The 23,677-nt window shown below is 38.8% G+C and overlaps 2 pseudogenes; one reads left to right on the top strand and one right to left on the bottom strand.

Annotated features, from left to right (window-relative positions):
• The first annotated feature begins 4,738 nt into the window (after nucleotides 1–4,738).
• Nucleotides 4,739–5,118, top strand: LOC119516600 (annotated as a pseudogene).
• A 7,327-nt stretch (nucleotides 5,119–12,445) lies between these two features.
• Nucleotides 12,446–22,099, bottom strand: LOC119512247 (annotated as a pseudogene).
• Nucleotides 22,100–23,677: the final 1,578 nt, after the last annotated feature.

Consider the following 23,677-nt stretch of genomic DNA (forward strand, 5'->3'; position numbering starts at 1 on the left):
ACTCCTCTGTCTGGAGAGATTAATCCTGTCTCACTAGGTGAAACTGCAGTGGAATGCCCTAAGGTAATTGGGTTGAAGGATACTTCTAATTCTTTTTATGACCCACCCCAACCACCAGTCTTTGCTTCCAGTCCTTTAACTAAAGTCCCAAAAGGCTCTGAAAGCTGAGGTACAAAGTGTGATCCATGAGAAAGTATGCTATACTCCAAAAGAACTGCATGAGTTTTCCAATTTATATAGACAGAAATCAGGGAAATATGTATGGGAATGGGATATTAAGGGTGTGGAATAATGGTGGAAGGAATATAAAGTTGGATCATTCTGAATTTATTGATATGGGTCCACTAAGCAGAGATTCTGCATTCAAAGTTGTAGCTCAAGGGGTTAGAAAGGGCATTAACAGTTTGTTTGGGTGGTTGGCTGAAACATGGATCAAAAGGTGGCCGACAATAACAAGTAGTAGTGAGGATGTGGGCAAACTGGAAACCTTACGCTTGGGAACATAAAACGGTGCAACCACTCTGGAAAACATTTTGTCAATCTCTCAAATTTTAAACAAGAGTTACTATATTACCCAGCAATTCCACACCTAGGTATATATCCAAGAAAAATGAAAATATATATCCTCACAAAAATGTGCACACAGTTGTACACAGCAGTATTTTTATAACAACCAAAACATAAAAACAACTCAAATGTCCATGATGAATAGATAAAGTGTGGTATATCCATACCATGGAATATTATTCTTCAATAAAAGAAATGGAGTACTGATATATGTTACAACATGTATTAAACTCACAAACAATGCTAAGGAACTTTCTGGGAAGATGGCAGAGTAGGGAGCTCCAGGACTCAGTGTTCCCACTACAAAAACCATAAAACAAGCAGGAACTATCTGAAACAATTATTTTGAAACACTAGAGGGCAGAAGAATATGGTATAGCAGCCAGGGAAGAGTAGGAGGAAGAGACTGATAAATTACAATAAAGACCTATAAATTGCCCTCTCCATGTGGTGGCTACTATGCCCATCCCATACTCACATGGCTGGTCACCGTGTGCTAACAGAAAGAGACATAAAAATCCTGTTCTCCAAGAGCAGGGGTGCACAGCCAATCATGGCTTTTGACTAGCAAATTCAGATGGCTGGGTCCTGGCTCTGAGGGCAGCTATTGTTTCAACTTACCGGGAACATGGCAGAAGACATTGTTTCAACTCTCCCTGAACAGAGGCAGAGGTAGTGGAGTCTTAAAGACGCAGGCTTCTGCAGGGCGGCAGAGGAAAGTTAGCTAGAGTGCTGCATTTGCTGGGCAGGCCAGCACACCTCAGCTTTGGGGATCCATCAGAGTTTTTGGTGACCTTTGCAGGACACTCTGAAGCCCATCTGTGCCACCCTTTTTTGGTTCTTGGCCCTGTTTGGTGGGAAAAGAGCAAATTGGGAAAGTCCTCACCCAAGTGTCCCTCCTCCCAGAATTTGCCCTCCAGGCAAAAGCAGCCAGAGACACTGAAATGAGTGTAAAAACTGTAGAGGCAGACAGTCTGGGACAAAGGCCCGCTGGCTTTAGGTACCCAGGAGTGGGAGGTTTGTCTCCTGGGAAATAGAAAGGACAATGAACTCCTATAAACATAGGAACTCCAAAACAACTGACAAGCAAAAGCCCAGAACAAGACAGAGGCCCAGTAAGACAGGGAAAGCACAGCACACTGCATTCACCTTGGGTGGTGCTCCCTGATAGGAGGGCTGAAGCTCAAGAAAATTTCTGTCTTATCACCAGCTGGTTACAAAATCAAGAAACAGGCAGGAGGAAATCTCAGTGATAACGTTTTAAAATATTAAAATTTACAATCAGCAACAAAAGAGTACAAGACAAACAATGAAAGAAGAAATGATGGCCCATCCAAAGGAAGAGGATAAAAATACACAAAACACCAGTGAAGAAGACAAGAACATGGACATACCAAACAAAGTTTTTAAAAAACTGATCTTAAAAACACTTAATGAGATAAAGGAAAGTACAGAGAAATAACTACAAGATACTAAGAAAACAATGAATGAACAACATGAGAATCTAAGTAAAGAGAAATTTTAAAAAGGAATCAAACAGAACTAAACTACTGGAGTGGAAGACCACACAATAACTGAAATGAAAAATACCTAGGAGAGTTTCAAGAACAGAATAGACTGACTGAAGAAAGAATCAGTGAACTTGAAGACAAGACACTTGAAATGAGATGCAGAAAGAAAAAAGAAACACTAAAACTGAAAATAGCCTAGGACGGCTATGTTACACCATCAAGTGCACCAATATATGCATTATGGGAGTCCCAAAAGGAGAAGAAAGAGAGAGGGGCAGAAGGCATATCCAAGGAAATAATGACAGAGAACTTACCAAACTTAACAAAAGACATGAATATGCAGGTCCAAGAAGCCCAGAGAACAAGAAACAGGATAAACGTGAAGAAAAATATACTCCATCATATTGATTGCACAATCAAATGCAAAAGACAAGGAGAGAGGTCTGAAAGCTGCAAGAGAAAAGCAATGCATTATGCACAAGGGAGTCCCAATAAGATTGAATGCCAGTTTCTCATCAGAAGAAGGCAAGAAGGCAGTGGATTGAAGTACTAAAAGTGCTGAAGGAAAATAACTGGCAGCCAAGAATTTTATATCCCCTGAGACTCTCAAAAATGAGGGAGAAAGATTTAGACATTCATAGATAAACAAAAGCTGAGGGAGTACATCATATCTAGATCCTCCCTACAAGCAATGCTAAAAGGAGTTATTCAACTGAAATGAAAGGACACTAGACAGTGGTTCAAAGAATCATAAAGAAATAAAGACCTGTGGTAAAGTTAACCAATAGGGTAAGTATAAATGCCAGTATTATTGTAATGTGTTGTTTGACATGTAACAGCACTTCTTACTTTCTACAAGTGCTAAAAATGCGAATGCATACAAATCTAGGTTTGGGGCCAACATACAAAGATAAAAGTGGTAAGAAGTACCAAAATTAGTGGGTGGTGGGAGGTGGGGTGGATACAGGAAAAGTATATGTGCATGCTATTGAAGTTAAATTGTTATCAAACCAAATACAATTGTTATATATTTAGGAAGTTAAATTTTAACCCTTTTGTGAACACAAGGAAAAACAGGTGAAAAATAAAACCAGATAGAAATGAGAAAGCACTCAATATGATACGATGCAAGAAAACACATGAATACAAATATAGACTTTAATGGAAGTGAGGGAAAAAACAGGTTTAAGACAAAGACTTAACAGCAAAATGGAAAAAGAAAGCCCTGTATTAAGAGTAGTGACTTTAAATGTAAATGATTTAAAATTTCCAGTCAAAAGACAGAGATTGGTAGAATGGGTAAAAAAGCATGGCTCAACTATATGCTGTCTGCAAAAGACTAACCTTAAATTTGAAGACATATATAAGTAAGTTGAAAGTGAAGCAATGGAAAGATAGATACCATACAAGTAGTTACTAAGTGTGAGCTGGGGTGGCTATACTAATATTGGATGAAACAGACTTTGAGTCAAAAACAGTTATAAGTGACAGAGATGGTCATTACATACTGACAAAGGGGGTAATTAGACAGGAAGATGCAACAGTTAAAAATACGTGTACACCTAACAGCAGAACCCCAAAATATATGAAGCAAATACTGAGATTTGAAGGGAGAAATTGATGGTTCTACATTAATAGTAGGAGGCTTTAGCAGATACACTCTCAACATTAGGTAGAATATCTAGTCAGAAGATCAATAAGCGAGCACAGGACTTGAAGGATACACTAAACCAAATAGAACTAGCAGACATATATAGAACACTGCACCCAACTGAAAACAGAATACACATTCTTTTCAAGTGCACATGTATCATTCTCCAGGTTTGATCATATGTATAGCCACAAAACAAATCTTAATAAATTAAAAAATATTGAAATCATGCAATGTGTATTCTCTTACCACAGTGGAATGAAGCTAGAAATCAGTAACAGAGGGATAAAGGGAAAATTAACAAATATGTGGAAATTAAACTCCATACTCTTAAACGACCAATGGTTTAAAAAGGAAATCAGATGTGAAATTGGGAAATCACTTGAGGTGACTGAAAATGAACATACTAAATACCAAAACCTATGGTATTCACCAAAGGCAGTACCAAGAGGAAAATTAATAGCTCTAAATGTTTACATTAAAAAAGAAGAAAGACTTCAAAATCAGAAACATAACCTCAAAACTGAAAGAACCGGAAAAGGAAGAGCCAACTATACCCAAAGCAAACAGAAGGAAGGAAATAACAAAGATTAGAGTAGAGATCAATGAAAAAGAACAAAAAAAAAAAAAAAAAAGAAGGAATAAACGCAACTAAAAGTTGGTTCTTTGAAACAATCAACAAAATCGACCAATCTTTACTGACTAAGAAAAAAAGAGAGAGGATACAGATAATGAAAATTAGAAATGAAAAGGGAGGCATTACTACTGACCTGTTGAAATAAAAATGACTATAAGTGGATACTATGAGCAGCTGTACACCAATAAATTAGATAACCTAGATGAAACGGAAAAATTCTTAGAAACACATGAACTACCTACATTGACTCAAGAAGCAATAGAAGCACTTTGAATCACAGTGTGATGAAGGAGTAGGCGGTGGGATCTCGCTGTGTGTTTGACTAGCCCTTTCTCTGCCTTTTTTTTTGTTTGAGCTTCAGCAGAATCAGAAATGGCTGGCGGGAAGGCTGGGAAGGACTCCGGAAAGGCCAAGACAAAGGCAGTTTTCCGCTCTCAGAGACCCGGCTCGCAGTTTACGGTGGGCCACATTCATCGACACTTGAAATCTAGGATGACCAGTCATGGACGTGTGGTGCGACTCCACTGCGTACCGTGCAGCCATCCTGGAGTACCTCACCATGAAGGTACTTGAACTGGCAGGAAATGCATCAAAAGATTTAAAGATAAACAGCCCCTTGTCATTTGCAACTTGGTATTCGTGGAGACGAAGAATTGGACTCTAGGATCAAGGCTACAATTGCTGGTGGTGGTGTCATTCCACATATGCACAAATCTCTGACTGGGAAGAAAGGACAACAGAAGACTGTCTAAAGGATGCCTGGACTCCTATTATCTCAACACTCTAAATACTCTAACAGCTCTCCAGTGTTGGTGATTTCAGTGCACTGTATCTCTGTGAAAAACACAATTTTGCCTTTTTGTAATTCTATTTGAGCAAGTTGGAAGTTTAATTAGCTTTCCAACCAAACAAATTTCTGCATTTGAGTCTTAATCATATTTAAATGTTTCTGTGGCTTCAAAGAAGCTATTGATTCTGAAGTAGTGGGTTTTGATTGAGTTGACTGTTTAAAAAATTGTTTGGATTTTAATTGTGATTCAGAAGTTATAGTAACAAACATTTGATTTTGTATAGACATTATTTCCACTCTGGTGGATAAGCTCAATAAAGGTCATATCCCAACCTAAAAAAGAAAAAAAACCTGAAGAAGCAATAGAAGATCTCAACAAACCAAACCAATTACCAGTAAAGAGATTGATTCAGTAATCAAAAACCTCCCAACAAAGAAAACAAGGAACAGCCCAAGACCAAATGGCTTCACAGGGGAATTCTACCAGGCATTCTAAAAAGAATTAACTCCAATTCTGCTCAAACTGTTCCAAAATATTAAAGAGGCAGGAACACTCCCTAATTCATTCTACAAGGCCAACATCACCCTCATACCAAGGCCAGATAAAAATACCATAAGAAAAGAAAACTACAGAGCAATATCTCTAAAAAATATATTTGTAAAAATCCTCCACAAAACACCAGCAAGCCAAATCCAACAGAATGTTAGAATAATTATACACCATGATAAGGTGGGATTTATCCCTGGTATGCAAGGTTGGTTCAACATAAGAAAACTAATTAATGAAATATACCACATTAACAGAATAAAGGGGGAGAAAACCACATGATCTTATCAATTGACCCAGAAAAGGCATTTGACAAAATACAGCACACTTTCTTTAGAAAAACACTTGGAACACTAGGAACAGAAGGAAACTTCCTCAAAATGATAAGGACATACATGAAAAGCCCACAGTTAACATCCTACTTAATGGTGAAAGACTGAAAGCTTTTCCTCTAAGATCAGGAACAAGACATGGATGCCCACTGTCACCAATATTATTTGACATTGTACTGGAAGTTCTTCCCAGAGCAATAGACAAGAAAAAGAAATAAAAGGCATCCAAACTGGAAAGTAAGAAGTAGAACATTTATTTGCAGATGATATGGTACTATATATAGAAAATGCAGAAAAATCTACAGCAAAGCTATTAGAGCTAATAAATTAATTCACCAAAGTGGCAGGCTACAAGTTCAAAACCCAAAAATCAGTAGTGTTTCTATAAATAAGCAATGCACAAACAAGAAATTAAGAAAAAATTCCAATTACAATAGCAACTAAACGAATCAAAAATGTAGGAAAAAATCTAACAAGTATGAAAAGGACCTCTATACAGAAAACTACAAAACATTGTTAAAAGCAATCAAAGAAGGCCTAAATAAATGGGAGGATATTCCAAGTTCATGGATTGGAAAACTAAATATTAAGATGTCAATATTACCCAAATCAATTTATAGATTCAATGTAATACGCATCAAAATTCCAACAACCTTTTTTGCAGAAATGGCAAAGCCCATCATCAAATTTATGTGAGAAGGTAAAGGTCCCTGAATAGCTAAAGCAATCTAAAAAAAGAATGAAGTTGGAGGACTCACATTTCCCAATCTTAAAACATATGACAAAGTCACAGTAATCAAAACAGAATGGTACTGACACACGGACAGCCATATAGACCAATGGAATAGAATTGAGAGCTTAGAAATCAACCCTCACATTTATGGCCAACTGATTTTTGACAAGGTGGCAAAGAATACTCAATTGGGAAGAATAGTCCCTCCAACAAACGGTGTTGGCTAAACTGGATCTCCATTTGCAAAAAAGAGAAAGAGGACTCCTACCTCATACGGTATACAAATATCAACTCAAAATGAATCAAAGACCTAAACAGAAGAGCTAGCACTATCAAACTCCTAGAAGAAAACATGGGGAAGCATTTTGAAGATCTTATATTAGACAATGATTTTGTACACTTTCCACCCAAAGCACAAGCAACAAAAGAAAAAATAGATAAATGGGACCTCATCAAAATAAAAAGTTTTGCATCTCAAAGGACTTTATCATGAAGGTAAAAAGACAACCAACACAATGGGAGAAAATATTTGGAAACCACATATATGATAAAGGATTATTATAAGGTATATATAAAGAAATCCTTCAACTTAACAAGAAAAAGACAAATGACCCAATTATAAAATAGGTAAAGGACTTGAACAGGCATTTCTCCAAAGAAGATATACAAATGGCCAAAAGGCACATGAAATGAGGCTCAACATTGTTAGCCGTCAGGGAAATGCAAATCAAAACCACAATGAGGATACCATTTCATACCCATCAGAATGACTCTATTAAAAAAATGGGAAATAGTTAGTGTTGGAGAGGATGCAGAGAAATAGGAACACTTATTCATTGCTGCTGGCAATGGAAAACAGTGCAGTCATTGTGGAAGACAGTTTGGCAGTTCCTTAGAAAGCTAAATGTAGAACTACCATATGTCCTGGCAATCCCACTAGTAGGTATATACCCAAAAGATTTGAAAGCAGGGGCTCATGCAGATATTTGCACACCAGTGGTGACATCAGTGGTCACAATTAGCAAAAGATGGAAGCAACCCAAGTGTCTATCAACCAGTAAGTGGATAAATAAAATGTGATATATACACACAATGGAATATTGTTAAGCCATAAAAAATAAGGAAATCCTGATATATGTGACAACATAGATGAACCTTGAAGAAATCATTCTGGTTTAAATAAGCTAGACACAAAAGCAAAATATTTTTTGATCTCATTGATTTAAAACAATTAGAATAAGCAAACTCATAGAATCAGAATCTAGAATATAGGTTACCAGGAGATGGGGTGGGGATAGGGAATGGGAAGTTAGGGCTTAAAATGTACAGGATTCCTTTTTGGAATGATGTTAATGTTTTGGTAATGGATGGTGGTGATGGTAGCATAACATTGGGAATGCAATTAGCAGCATTCAAATATGTATCTGAATATGATTAAAAAGGGAAATGTTAGATTGTATATGTGGTAACAGAATAAAAATTTTTTAAAGAAATCCATGGAACTATACTTAACAGTGAACTCTAAGTTAAGCCATGGACTTTAATTAATAGTACACTTATAAAAATGTGCCATCATCAATTATAACAAACGTTCCACACCAATGCAAGGTGTTGGTGGTGGGGTGGTATATGGGAATCCCCTATTTTTCACATGATTGTTCTGTAAACCCACAACTTCTCTAATAAAGGGGGAAAACCCCATAATGCTAAATGAAAGATACCAGTTTCAAAAAACCACATATTGTATGGCTCCATTTATATGAGGTGTCCAGAACGGGCAAATCCATAAGGACGAAAAGCAGATCCACAGTTGGCAAGGCTCATGGGAGGGCAAGGGGAGTGACTGCTAATGGGTATGGAGTTTCTTTTTGGAGTGATGAGAAGTTCTAAAGCTAGAATGTGGTAATGATTGCACAACTCTTTATTACAATTAGTAAATAAACTAAAATATTTATTAAGTATCAAATAAATCATAATAGAATATAAAGTATATATTAGTATGTTACTATCAGAAAATATACTAAAAACAATTCAGCTGTGCATTTTAAATGAGTGAATTTTTGGTATGTTAATTAAATCTTAATAAAGAGGTTGAAAAAGAAAACATGTGAATCATTAATCTCATCTTAGATATTATTTAATAATAATAAATGAACAATTAATGCTTTTTAAATATATTCACAAAATTTAATTCTTCAAATTTATTGAACATCTACCTCTCACCATCGCCCCTGTAGTCCAAAGGATACAACTGATTAGTTGCAGTTCAGATCTTTGAATCTGAATTTAATTTAAATGAAGTCACCAAATATATACTGAGCATGTGGTATGTAGTAGATCCTCTGGTAAGTAGCATAGTGGATAAACACAAATAATTGTTTTAAGACCTGCATTTAGGATACCATCACAGAGCATCTATTCTTAAGACAACCATAGTCTATTTTATGATTTTAAATTCAAGTCACATTCATGGTTAAAATGTTCTTAGAATATCTTGAGCTTTTGATTAGCTATATATTGTTATTCTGAAATGTTATTTATTTATGACAATTATTTATTCTTATTTATGTTATACTTGGTGAATATCAATTGTTTATGAAAATTTTCATACTGTTATGTACTGTTTTCATTTGTGGAAAATTAATTAGCACCATAAATGTTTTATTAAGTGGACATGGTAAGGAAATGTGAGCCAGTGAGCTACTCAAAAGTTCTGGGCAATTGTTTACTCTATTACTACATTGGGGATTATTCATCTCTTACTTCATATGGTCTTTGAGGCATATGGGGTTAAAAAATTATGCCTATTTAACAGTTAAGGAAACCGTGATCATAATAGTTATAATATATTCAGCACTGCTGGTAAGTGACTTGGACCCAATTCTTCTGACTCTAACTCCACTGATGTTTTAAATATCCTCAATACTATGATGCCTCTCTTACATAGGAATCAGGCTTAGAGAAGATCAGGTGGAATTATGGCTCTGAAATTATTTCTGGGTCACCTGACCGAAGGAAGGAGAGCCAAAAGAGAGTTTAGCATCAGATGACGATACCAAGGCCAAATGAAAGAAAAGGAAAGGGGGACATCCAGTATATTCAGGAGGGAACCTGGGCAGAAGTAAGGAGAATTCTTATTTTGGATCTGTCACAAAGTCCCTAAGTAACTTGAGTAAGTCATTCAAGCTCCCTAACCCTTCGTTTTTCAATAAAATAAGGGGATTAGCAAAAATATCTCAAAGGTCCTTTCCAGCTCTTCCATTCTGTGGCCCTTATTTAGCAAGCATCCAAACCACTTTTTCCATTTCCCTCTACTCTTTCAAATAACAAGTGAAATTTATGTGGCATCTTCATTTTCTTGTTATACTGTCTGATACATAGACCATCTTAGATTTTCTTAAAAACCTCATTATTTATTATAGGTTTAACAATTAGTGTTTTTTAGTTGCCTAACCAACTCTTGTTTGTAAAATGGCATTTCCTTGTGTTTTTTCAACTTTTCCTGCCTGTATGAAGTATTGGTGAATTTTTAAAACTTTCGTCCTTGACTTTCTTTGGAGTGTCATCAGTGATCACTTGAATTTCTACTTCTATTACGGACTCCTTCAAAAGGTGTTGGCATTTCCATCAGTTTAAGAGTAGACTATGGGCGAGGCACCCTATGGAAGATTTACCTTGGGTTGTCAGAAATGATTATGTGCCAGGTAACAGTTTTCATAAGGTCTTACTCTAGCCTGACAAATTCACATTTGATTACTCCTTTGGGAAAATAGCTAGCGTCTAGTTCAGTAGAAAGGTATCAAGTGCTACTGCCTTACTACATTTCTATATTCTGAAACATGGTAGGAAAAATGGGAAGGAATTTAGGATGTGAATAGTTTGCTGTCAACACAAATATGAGATGAAAACTGAAAGAATGTCCCATTAACTTTAGAGGCCTAAGACTGTAGGAATAAAGATGTCAGCCTGTCACAGCTGTCACAGCCAAGTAAGGAGGAGAAGATAAGATACTCACTTGGGGAGACAAACCACCATGCTGAAAACAGATACAGTTATTTGGGGTGGGGGAGGGGGCGTAGGAATAATCTCTAGCTTTACTTAGCCCATTAATTTGATTTAAAAAGCTCAGAAATCAAGTGATATGTAAAAGTTTATTACCTAAACAAATTAATGTGGAGCAAAATACAATCAAAATATCACTAGGGCATAGCCATGATTCCTGCAGGTAACAGACAGAATATAGCTAGTAACAAGTTCTTAACTCAAAACCCTAAAACAGCTTTTAACAGCCTCAACATCTCAAGATCTATATTCATATCTTTTCCATGGTCTTCAACAGTAAACAAGTATTTATTACGTAAATAAGCATCAATTTCAGTATCACTGACCCATGGCCTTATACTTAATCATGTAGATTTTCAACCTTTTCTAAGGAAATAAAGACTGGTTTATACCATTGAAGAGGATTTGACCACCCAAAAACAAATAGAAAGTAAAGTAAGTAAGAACATCCTGTCTAGCTAGAAGGGATTTTGAAAACAAGTACAATTCTGAAATTGGTAGATGGTGTGCTCTGGATCTTCTGCTTTTCTGGGACTCCTCAGCTCTTCTCATGGCACCTTTCCATCCTGCTTGGGAGGACTGATTTAACCATTTGGGCCCTTCCCTCTCTGCTCTCAAAGCCTGCTCTCCATAAAAAATAAAAATTACATAGTTTACTGGCATCTTTTAAGTTAATGCTCCTCCTTCAGCAGTATTTGTATAGTAAGCCTCACTTCTAATTAGGAATAGAGGTTTCTACTCACCAAACCCCTAATGAGTTTCAAGCAGTAGTGAAGAGGCAAGCTAAGCTGGCTGGGGGAGGGTGTAGAGTATGGGGGATTTCAGCAAAGTCTTTCCCATATTTTGTCCTATGTGTAAATTCTGGAGCTGGAGGAAATGGTCAGGGATGTTATGTTCCAAAAGCTCCATACTGCCAGAAATAAGATAAGCATGGGTTATGGACAATCATTTCATGAAGAAAGATGACCATATAAAAGTCTGCATGAGAAGAGGGGATTTCACTCCACATTAGAAAGGCAGAAATTATTCTGATGTTACTCAGGTTCAGGTTGGTTTAAGACTTAGGGTGGAACTCCCTTCCGTTCACTGCTTGAGGCTTTTAAGAACCACAGTCTGTACCTTCACCACCAGTGTATCGAGGGCATCCCCATCCGTGGTGTGAACCCGTTCAGGATGTGTTCCTCTGAGCTGTTCAGAGCCTCTCCCCTCTCCACCTGCAGACTTTACTAATGGTTTTGGGAGTTCCAGCCGATACCCATGCCACTCTGGTTTTATTTCCCCCCTCTGGACTGCATCAGATTCTTTTCTTGTCTGTATGTTTTATTCTGACTGTCTTAGGCTTGCAGTAGAAGCACTCACTGAAGCCAATGCACCCTCTATTGGCATAAAACTGGTCAGTAGTGAGACATCATAACAGAACTGAAACTCAAACTGTGGACAGACTCACTTTTCTGGAGATGACTCTGCCTGCTTGGGGTGACTGTGTATTGTCAGTTTTCTGTAACTGGCAGAATCTGTTTCCTTCCCGGTATTTCCTCCCTCAGTCCCTGGGGGAGGGAAGAGCAACTTGAAAACATGTACAGACATTTACCGTCTGCTAAAAAGGGTCCAGTGGCTAAAGCAGAGTACTAGTGAAGGAGAGGTATGAGTCAGTGCTCCCCAAGGGCACTTCCGACGGCAGCATTGCATAGGTGCTGGCTCTGGTGGTGAGAAATTCCTGCAGAGAATGTAAGGGAGGAAGACAAAGCACATACACGTACTACTGGATCAGGAACCTTCCTCAGAAGGGGGCCTGCTCTGCCCATCACTCTGCCCTGCCTCAACAATTTGCTTCACATCCAGACATGTGGTGTGCTGCCTGTCCCTTTGCTCTCCCCAGACCTTGGCTCCTCCGAATCCCTGTGGTCTCAGGCAAGTGTCCCTCTGCAGTAAAGCTTTCTTTGACCACCCAGCTGAAGCTGCATTTCCTGCCTCCGTCCATGTCAGCCTCTATCCCATTACTCTTTTTAATTGTCTTCATAGCACGTCTCTCTCTACAAAATTACCTTTATTTCTGTGGGTATGTTGGCAGGCCTGTGTGTGTGTGTGCATGTCTTGCTTTCCTCAGGAAAGTCCAAGGCAGGTACTACTACATCCTTAGTGCCTGGGAAAGCACCTGGTACAATGGGGCTCAAAATATTTGTGGACTGCATGAATTAACGAGTGAATGAGAATCACTGTATTTAGGAAGATACCTATTATGTTCAGAAATGGAGAGTCTATGATCCACTGGTTGGCCCCTGTGCTGGTTTGGATGTATTACGTCCCCCAAAATGTCATGTTCTTTGATGCAATCTTGTGGGGGTAGACGTATTAGTGCTGATTAGGTTGGAATCCTTTGATTGCTTCCATGGAGATGTGACTCAATCAACCATGGTGAACCATTTGATTGGATTATTTCCATGGAGATATGGGCCCTGCCCATTCAGGTGGGTCTTGATTTAATCACTGGAGTACTATAAAAGAGCTCACAAAGGACCAGAGGGCAGCTGCAGCTTAGAGAGACATTTTGAAGACAGCCTATGAAAGCAGACTTTTGCTGACACTTTGGAGATACTAGCCCAGAGTTTGCCCTGAAAAGCTATGCCCAGAGACATTTTGGAGAATGCCATTTTGAAACACAACCTGGGAGCAAGCAGGCCCCAGCTGCCTGCCTTCCCAGCTAACAGAGGTTTTCCAGACACCATTGGCCTTCCTTCAATAAAGGTACACTTGTGTTGATGCCTTAATTTGGACATTTTCATGTCCTTCAGACTATAAATTTGTAACCAAATAAACCCCCTATATAAAAGCCAATCCATTTCTGGTGTTTTACGTTAACAGCAGCATTAGCAAACTGGAACAGCCCTTTTATGTGTCCTCCCCCAAATTTCCCAAATTACTACCTGCAGGTACAGGTGAGGTATGGAATCATATTTCTCAGGCTCACTGTGAAGTCAGAGTGACCAGGTAAAGTAGCTGACTTCACCATATCACTTATCCAAATACATTTCTCTGAAATGCAGCCTGTGCTAGCGGTGAAGCCCACTGGCCCTGAAGTAGCACTGTGGAGTTCATAGCCTGGCTACACACCTGGCTTAGTCGTGTAACCTTGGGCACATCAGGCCCATCTGTGCTTCAGCTTCTTTGCCTGCAAAATGAAAATAGTCCAATTATCTCTTTCAATCATGTTGTTGCCAAGATTAAATGAGCTAATATAAATAACCTGCCGAGAATGGTATCTTACATGTAATAAACATTATATAGGTATTTTCTGTTATTTTTATTATAATTTTCGTTTCTCATACAATGCCTTTAAGTCAGGGGAACAAAAACCTTTTTGCATCATGGGTTCCTGACAGTCTGATGAAGCCTATGGAACCTTTCTCATAATAATGTTTTGTAAACATAATACAAAGTACATAGGATTATAAAGAAAACAAATTATATTGAAATACATTTATCAAAATATTTTAAATCTGTGATATGGAACTATAACTTATCAACACATTAAATAAGATACCAGCAGGACTCATTACTGTAATTTCAAAGTAGTGATGAGCAGAAAAGTATTTAAAGATATTTGCAACAACAATAAAGTGTCTGTGGTTTCTATTAGCAAGAAACTCATAGCTACTGCTAATACTAGGGTTGTGTGTTAACATCATTAATAACTGGATAAAAAGTTAAATTATAGTTAGAGGTTAGAGAAAAAGAAGATGTGCTTGTTTTTTCCATTCCAGTTCACAGATCCTCTGATTATACCCACAGTTGATATAATACAAATTATGAACCCCTTTTACAGGTCTTGCTTTCAGCAACTTTGACAGATATCCTAGGGTATTATATAATGTTTATATATGTCTTTCTAGAAATGGAATTGGTTTGAATCCTACATATATATCCAACAAAAATGTTCAGGCCCGAAATAAAAATACACACACACACACACACACACACACACACACACGAATGCTTATTATAGAACTATCTATTAAGGTGAAATACCTGAAACAACCTAAATATCAACAGGAATGTGCTAAAAGAATTTTGTTAATCCTTACACTATGAAATACAAGTTTATTTTTGTTTGTTAAGAAAGAAGTTGAAGGCTGAAAGTCATTTCTACATACTGACCCAAAAGAAATTATCGAAATCACTGACTTATAAAACAATGTAGATAGTATTATCCCATTTTTGTAAAAACAAAATTAATTATATAGATATACGGTTAACAGTGGTTATGGGGTGGGTGATTACAGGAAACTTTCACTTTCTACATATTTCTGTAATTAATTTTTTTTTCCGATAAGCTTGTCTCTTCTATTATCAAAAATATGATGGTATATTTTTTTGAAGAAGCAAACCCAGCTCTCTTAGGTTTCCTGGCATCCAGAAACCTATATTTTAGTGAATGTGTAGAAGACAAAATGAATCTACTATTATTAGCATGTCTGTGGGCATTCTCAAACAGCTAACCCCTGGGACTTTTCCCAGAATTCCTACATAAGAAGGATGCCCCGTGGTTCCCAAGCCACAATCTATTGGTTTTGCTTTACTCAGACACAAACTAGCTCTTAATTCTCAAAAGCCTTTGAACATTTTTGACCCATTTGACCTAAGTCTGAAAATATTGCCTGTCTCTGAATCCCTCTATCTACTCATTCTTCATGGAGTTCCTGATGTAAACCAACAACTTAGCCAGTGCCTAGTTTCCCACTTCATGCTCTTTGTTCTGCCTGCAACAAAGTTTTTATTTACTTTCACTGCCCTCTCTAAGTGTTTAGTCCATCCCTGTGGCTGCGCCTCATCTAGACTGCAATATCTCCCAGCACATCTCACTTGACTGTATTGTATATGAAGATCAGAGAAAAGAGAGAACTTCAGGTTAGGGAGGCTCTCGTGGCCACAGCAACTTTATCAGTAGATGTGTATTTCAACTTCACCCTGCGAAGGGGCATGGGTTTAAAATGAATAATGGAGGATTGGGCACCATTGACAAGAAATGGCATTGCTTTTTTTGTCCTAAGAATCCAAATGTCTTAAAATAAAATTAACAATCGTGACTGCATCTTCCTTTCATCTACATATCTTATCATTTCTCAACTAATAGCAATCTGGTTACTGTCTCCATCACTCACCTCCCTGAAGTCTCCAATGAGTCCCACATCACCAAAGTCATACAAGCTTACTGCTCTTTTCATATGTCCTTATGTTATCTCATACTTTCTCAATTCTGCGACAACATGATTTTCTTCTTTCCTCTCCTTCACAGACCCCTCTTCTTCTCCACTCTTAAATGTTGGGGTACCCCAGGGCTCTATCTACTACTCTAGAGCTATGATCCACAAATATCTCCACAATCTACATGCCCAAGCCTAAATTCGGTACCTTTCTCCTAAAACATCTTCTTTTTTCTACATTTCCTATCCCAATGAATGGCACCCTGATTTTCAATTTCTTCAAGGCCAAACACTAAGCATTATGATGGAATCCTCCCTGTCACTCAGCATCCACACCTAAACTGTCTTTGGATTCTATACCTCTATCTCCTTAAATTTCTTCAATCTATCTACTTCACTCCTTTACACCATTACAGCCTGAGTTCAGGATCTTATTACTTCTCACTGCGCAACACTAGCCTTCCTGCCTCTGGCTTGGCTAGCCTCTTCACAAATGCCTAAGAGATCCTTCCAAAGCCAAAATCTGATTATGACATTTCCTCAAGAAAATAACAGAAGTCCCTCTCCTCTTCTTGTTTCCTTTCCTGAGTAGTTGTGCCAGTTTGGATGTCTTATGTTCCCCAAAACGCCATTATCTTTGATGCAATTTTGTGGGTGCAGATGTATTAGTGTTGATTAGGTTGGAATCCTTTGATTGAGTGTTTCCATGGAGATGTGATTCAATCAACTGTGAATGAAACATTTGATTGGATAATTTCCATGGAGGTGTTACTCCGCCCATTCATGGTGGTGTTAATTGGATCACTGGAGTCATATAAAGGAGTTCACATACAGAAGGAACAGAGCCAATAAGAGTAACATTTTGGAGGAGCTGCAGCTAAGAGAGGACAAAACACCCCAAGAGCAACATTTTGGAGAACACCATTTTGAAGGATAACCTGGGAGCCAGCAGATGCCAGCTACGTGCCTTCTGAGATAACAGAGGTTTTCCAGACACCAATGACCAGCCTTCAGTGACGGTCCCCCCCTTACCACTTTATGGCCTTAAGACTGTAACTCTGTAACCAAATAAACCCCCTTTATAAAAGCCAATCCATTTCTGGTATTTTGCATTCTAGCAGCATTAGGAAATCAGAACAGTAGTGTAATCCAGAAGTCATGAAATGGGATTGAGCAAGATAGGTATCTAATTGGGAGACTGGTGGAGGCAGCCTGACTCAAGGCACTGGAGCCCATGTGTATGAGTGTGGCATCCCACAGGAGACTCATCCCCCAAAGAGTGAACAGTTTGCCCATAAGGAAGGGTGGCCTCATGCAGGTACAGGGCTCTGAGTGGGGATAAGAAGGCTTTCACAGTGGCTCAAAAGTGGATGTCACAATCTAGCCTAGGGAGGCATGTGCTTTGGACATACATGAGGGAAAGTTTATGATATGTCAGAGCCCAAGAAGAGTACAGGGATCACCCACAAGGAGGGTAGTGTTGTGTGGGTGTTGGAGCAAAAGTAGAGGATGAGGAGGGCACCTGCATGAGACGGTGCCCTGGTGCAGATGCCAGAGTCTAAGCTGGGTGATGAAGGCATCCACATAGATGGGAGGCACTGCACAGGGTGTCTGAGCCCAAGTGGGGTGAAGGGGGGCAGCCCAGTGTGGAGTGTTGTAACCTGAGTGTGATGAGGGGGGCAGCCCTGTTGGGGCTATTGGAGCCCATGAAATACTAGAAGGGCTTCACCTTGAGGATGTGGCAGCTCAGGATCTGGGGACTCAACAAGTGTTAGGAGGGGCTCCATACAAGAGCTGGAACAGTGATATCAGGAGATTGGTTACATACAGGGAGGTTGACCAAATAAGAAGCAAATAAAGGGTAATAGGGGCCTGATTTCTCACTGTTGGTGAATAGTTACAAATATGGAAAGGATTGGAATTAGAGGCATTGTTAGGAAAACATGGATGTTGAGAGAGAGAGAGTTAAAGAAATAAATATAGATGAAAATGCATGCACATATTTCTCCCTAGATCTGTCCATTGAAAGGGCCTAGGAGCAGTGACTTCCCGAGAATGATAAGTTCATCTGGCACCCAGATCTTAATTTCCAAACATCATTCTTTACTTAAAGGGACTAGGAATTCTTGGAAGCAGCCAATTCTACAATTGAGGTGGAGCAAGTACAAAATGAGCCCAAAATATCTTCTAGTGCCAGAAAGCAAGAAAGTGCTCAAAGAATGGTGGGCTTGTGTCAAAAGGACATGGAAGTCACACTGAAGGGACTCCTACTGGCCAAATTGAAGACAATTTGAACATATAAATAAATAATGATAGTGACACATTGTAATCCATTGCAGAAAGTCTGAACCCATCAACTTATATTGATACAAATAAATGAAAGAATAAATAATAAGTTTGATGACAAATGGGATATGTACATAGCCTCAAAGCATTTCTCCAGAAAATATTATATATCACAAAGGGAAAAAGAATAAATTTAGCTCTTAAGGGAGGATTGTGGGAGGATGTTGGAAGAGGGAGCTTCAGGAAAGACTTTCCACCAGAACAACTATTAAATAGGAGGAACTGTCTGACATAACTATTTTGAAACTTGGAGTCCAGAAAAACACTGCACAGCATCCAGGGAAGAGAGGAGGGAAGAGGCTGGCAAATTACCCTAAATAAGAGTAAATTGTTCTCTCCACATGGTGGCTACCAGCACCCATACCCCAGTCTCATGGAAGGCTGCCATGGGGTCCAGCCTCTGGCTAGCTCACTGATGATAGAAAGGGACATAAAAATTCTCTTCCCCAAGAATAGGGGTGGGCATGGCCAATCACTGAGCACAGCTTTTGATTAGTGGCTACGAATCCAGACAAAGGGTGCAGCAGCGGAGTCTTAAAGATGCTATGCTTCTTCAGGGCTGTGGGGGACTGTTAGTTGAAGGGATGCCTTTGCTGAGCAAGCCAGGAAAGCTCAGCTTTGGGGAGCCATGGAAGAAACTCTTAGTACACTCCCTGATCCCCTCTCAGGCCACTTTGGAGCTGGTCTGCGCCCCCTTCTTGGGTCCCTGGCTCTGTTTCAGCTGGGAAAGACTGAAATAGGAAGGTCCTCTCTGGCATGCCCCTCCCCCCAGAATTTGCCCTTCAGGTAAAAACCACTTGAGACAATGAAGGAATATAAGAAACTATAGTGGGAGACAGAAAGCTTGCTAGCTTCAAACACCTGGGAGAGGGAGGTCTGCCTCCTGGGAACTGAGGGGACAAACAATCTTCTGTAAACATAGAAACTCCAAAACAACTAACAAGTAAAAGCCCAGGACAAGACACAGTCCCAGAAAGCAGGGAAAATCCTGCATATTGTGTTCACCTTGAGCAGACCTCCCTGATAGGAGGGCTGGAGCTCAAGAAAATCAGTACCTTATCATGAACTGGTTACAAAATAAAGAAACAGACATCTCAGGGGGGCAAAATGCCAGAGACAACATTTTTAAGATATTAAAATGTACAGTGTGCAACAAAAGAGTACAATACAAAGAAACAGGAAATGATAGCCCATCCAAAGGAAAAGGATAAAAATTCAGAAAACACCAATGAAGTAGACCAGAATGTGGATATACCAGACAAAGCATTTTAAATGTGATCTTGGGGAAAACCTGATTGGGGTGGCCTAGGAGGTCGGATGCCTAGACAACAGAAAACTACAACCTACACTAAGAAAAACAAAGTTATGGAACAAACTTACACTTCAACTGAGATACAGGAATTTAAACAATTAATGCTAAATCAATTCAAAAAGTTTAGAGAAGATATGGCAAAAGAGATAAAGGCTATAAGGAAAAAACTGGGCATACATAAGGTAGAAATCAAAAGTTCAAAAAAGAACTGGCAGAATCTATGGAAATGAAAGGCGCAACACAAGAGACAAAAGACAAAATGGAAACATACAACAACAGACCCCAAGAAGCAGAAGAAAACACTCAGGAACTGGAGAACAAAACACCTGAAAGCTACACACAAAAGAACAGATAGAGAAAAGAATGGAAAAATATGAGCAACGTCTCTGGGGACTTAAGGACAAAACGAAAAGCAAGAATGTACATATCATTGGTGTCCCAGAAGGAGAAGAGAAGGGAAAGGGCAGAAGCAATAATAGAGGAAATAATCAATGAAAATTTCCCATCTCTTTTGAAAGATGTAGAATTACAGATCCAAGAAGTGAAGCATACTCCAAACAGAATAGATCTGAATAGGCAGCCTGATTGTCTGACTCTAGCCTGGATTTGTGTTTTACTTGGCCTTGAAGATTTCAAAACAGCATAAACTTGACTGTCTTTACAAAAAAAGGAGTACTTTACAGTGGACAAATCTGGATGACATCATATTAATCAAATGACCAAATTGATATCATCAGTAATGTGACAAATCAAAATTATGTGCCACCTAATAGGATGCGGTGAGAAATACAGCATCACTCCTGTGCTATTTCTACCAAAGATGAGTAACCTGAATCTAATTATGATGAACCGTCAAACAAAATCAAATTAGTGACTTTTAACAAAATATCAAACTTACAATCTTCAAAAGTGCCAGATCATGCAAGTCAAGGAAAGAAGACTAAAGATTTAGGAAAATGAAAACAACGTAACAATTAAATGCATTGTATGACTCTGAACTGAATCCTTTTCCTAAAAGGACATCATTGGTACAATTGATGAAACTTCAATGGGGGCTTAGAATGAAATGGTAGAAATGTATTAATGTTACTGTAGTGTTTTTCTGTTTGTTTTTTTCAAAAAAAAAAAGAAAAAAGAAAGAAAAGAAGCATAACCCCTTTTATTTTCTCTGTTTAATATTAAACAGAAAACAAACATACATCAATTCTGTTATATACTAACAGTTTCAAAGTATCTCATCTGTACAAAAGAAGGACTCGGGACAAAAATATGTTAACAGAGATTCGAATATAAGTGAGTGTCAGCAGTCTCACTTTCTGATGGAACTCTGGAGGAGCCCGTTTGTAATTGCTGGCACTAAACAAAGTGGCAGAACTCTTTCCATACACATTAGGAAAAAATGAAGATATTTCAGTAATAAAGCAAGGCTCTTCTCGTCCAGAGTGTGCAGACCAACATTGCTCCAATTCATACAAATATCTCAGTGAATGTGGTGCTTGTACACCTGGGACATTGGTGCATCAGCATGATCTGCAAGGATTTCAGCATACTGTGGTCTCTCAAAGTTGTAGAGTAGCTGAGTGCCCAACATGACATTGAAGTATTCTTTTATCTCTGCCACAACTTCATTAACAGCATATTCCTTATTATCTGTGTTTCCCAGAGATTATTTGCAATTTCTACAATTCTAGAATGGAATACACATTCATACTGTATTCATATTCAGACTGCTGACACTCACTTACATTCGAATCTCTGTTAACATATTTTTGTCCCGAGTCCTTCTTTTGTACAGATGAGATTAGATTCAGGTTACTCATCTTTGGTAGAAATAGCACAGAAGATAGAAGATAGCATAGAAGATAGAAGAGCTGTTTTTGCCTGGTAATTAAGTTCCTGTCATCAACAAGCCATGGTTTTAGTTCTCCAGGAGTCTCTACTTTAATTTCCAACTCTGTTCATGCGTGTTTCCTCGTTTTCAACAGTAGGATCCACTCGAGCCCTTTTCTTCCAAGGAGGCTGAGGTGTCTCACTGGCACTGCCACCATCTCCACTTCCAGGTGTTTTCTGTCTGCTCTTTTTTGTTTTCACTTCATCATTTTTCTGCTTCAGACCACATGTCTTCTCTCCTGGGGCAGCCCCTCTCATCTTCCCCCTGCATATTCCTCCCAGTTGGCTTTTTGAAGTTCTCTCTGTTTCTGTGATTGGTTCCCAGGTATTTGAGGACTTTAATTTCTGGAACCCATTCATCCCGGTTTTTATTCCAACCATTGCAATGTATAAAGTATTTCACTTGTTTGTCCTTTATGGCAACCTTAACACACTTTGCTTCATAAAGCAGAGGCCCATGAAAACACAGCGTTCTCTTACCCTCCTGGAATTTAGGCTTTGGGTCCTGCTTTGGCACCATTTATAAGTGATTTGGGGTCTTCTCCTTCTCCTGTTACCCCTAACTACCACCCCCTACTCTCTACCTCACCCAAATCAGAATCAGATGCACCGTCAGGCACTGCCAGCTCTACATCCTGGGCCCGATTTCAATGTACTCATTTTGATGGTGATTTTTTTTTTTCAGTTATCAAGTAGAATGTCTTTGCTAAAAACACACACCTAAGGTGCAATATCAATGCAGTTGGGTCATCTAGTCAGCAACTTGTTCCAGATCTTTTCTGTAAGTTTGAGATTGTTTCAAAACTTTAAAAGATAATAATAAATGGTAAATTGGTTATAACACATGCACTGAGCTGGTAAAGGTCTGACTGACAAAAGCCTTCAGCTGAGGCCTTCCCCACCCAGAGCTGAGGGATGATGTGCCTATGTGTCTCCACAGCAGACGTCTCCTTGTGGATGTCGGTGGCAGTGCTTTCTAGTTCTGAGTCATCAGTAATAAAAGCTTCCTCTGATCTTTACAGCATAAATCATTTAAGAAAAAATAAAAGTCCTTTTCAAATCCATTCCTGTGTGGGTTAGCCTCTAGTAGGGGGAATAAAAACCAACCCTGGGTTTGGAAAGTCAGAACTTAATTTGACCTTGGCCTCCTTGAGAATCCTTCCCTTCTACCTCACTGATTGTAATGAGAATCAAGTGAGATGACATATGTGAAAACTCTTTGTGAAGTGCTATGTAAATGCTAGTGTCTGAATGGCTACTCCCCACCACCAGCTCTCCCCTGAAGCAAAATTAAGAAGTGAGTGAAGTTTTTTTGCTTTTGGTTTCCTTCAGCTATTTCTCTTTTCCCCACTTCTGGTAGCTTCCTGAAATTACCTGTGATCCAGAGTTCTCTGTAGTCCACTACATTGCCCTGTCCTATCTCTCATTAAAATTCTAATTGACCAGTCAGCAAAGAAGAATGTTTGCTTCAGTCACATATTTTCCATGTGTTGAGCCTGTGGGAGCAATACAAAATATACCTAAGACCCAGCCCTTGCTCTTGAGGAGTTGAATTTCTAATTCTCCTGGGGAGTGTTCTCATTTTAAAGGAGGGTGCTTGAAGAGATTATACTTTGATGCCAAAGGACACATCTCTAAGTTGTCTATTAAACCATGAGTCAACTGAGTGTCATTTGCTGGTGGAGCATGGTGTCAGAGTGGGAAGGATGGTGTTTCTCAAACCAAATCTTCCTAGTGCTGCCTCCCAGCTTCCTCATCTGTAAATACAAATATTAATGATACCGAAGTCATAGAGCTTAGGGAGGATTAAAATAGTTAATATGTAGAACGGTGCCTATTATTTAGCAAGTGCTTTATAAGTGCTAAATGCTATAATAAAATTACAAAGCTTGTGGAGAATAAGGCAGTTGTAGGCAGCAAATGACCTTGCTCCAATTGGAAAAGGAGGATGAGGAAAATCAGGAGACATTGGAGGAGGAAAAACACCAAGTGTTCTCTTGTCCACTGGATCTCAAATTTAAAATCTTAAATAATAGTGACCTGTGAGCTGTGCCCATGAAAAAATCCGTGTTCACATGTAAGATGTATGCATGTAAAT

This window comes from Choloepus didactylus, chromosome 2 (genome assembly GCF_015220235.1).
Source record: "Choloepus didactylus isolate mChoDid1 chromosome 2, mChoDid1.pri, whole genome shotgun sequence".
Classification (NCBI taxonomy): Eukaryota; Metazoa; Chordata; class Mammalia; order Pilosa; family Megalonychidae; genus Choloepus; species Choloepus didactylus.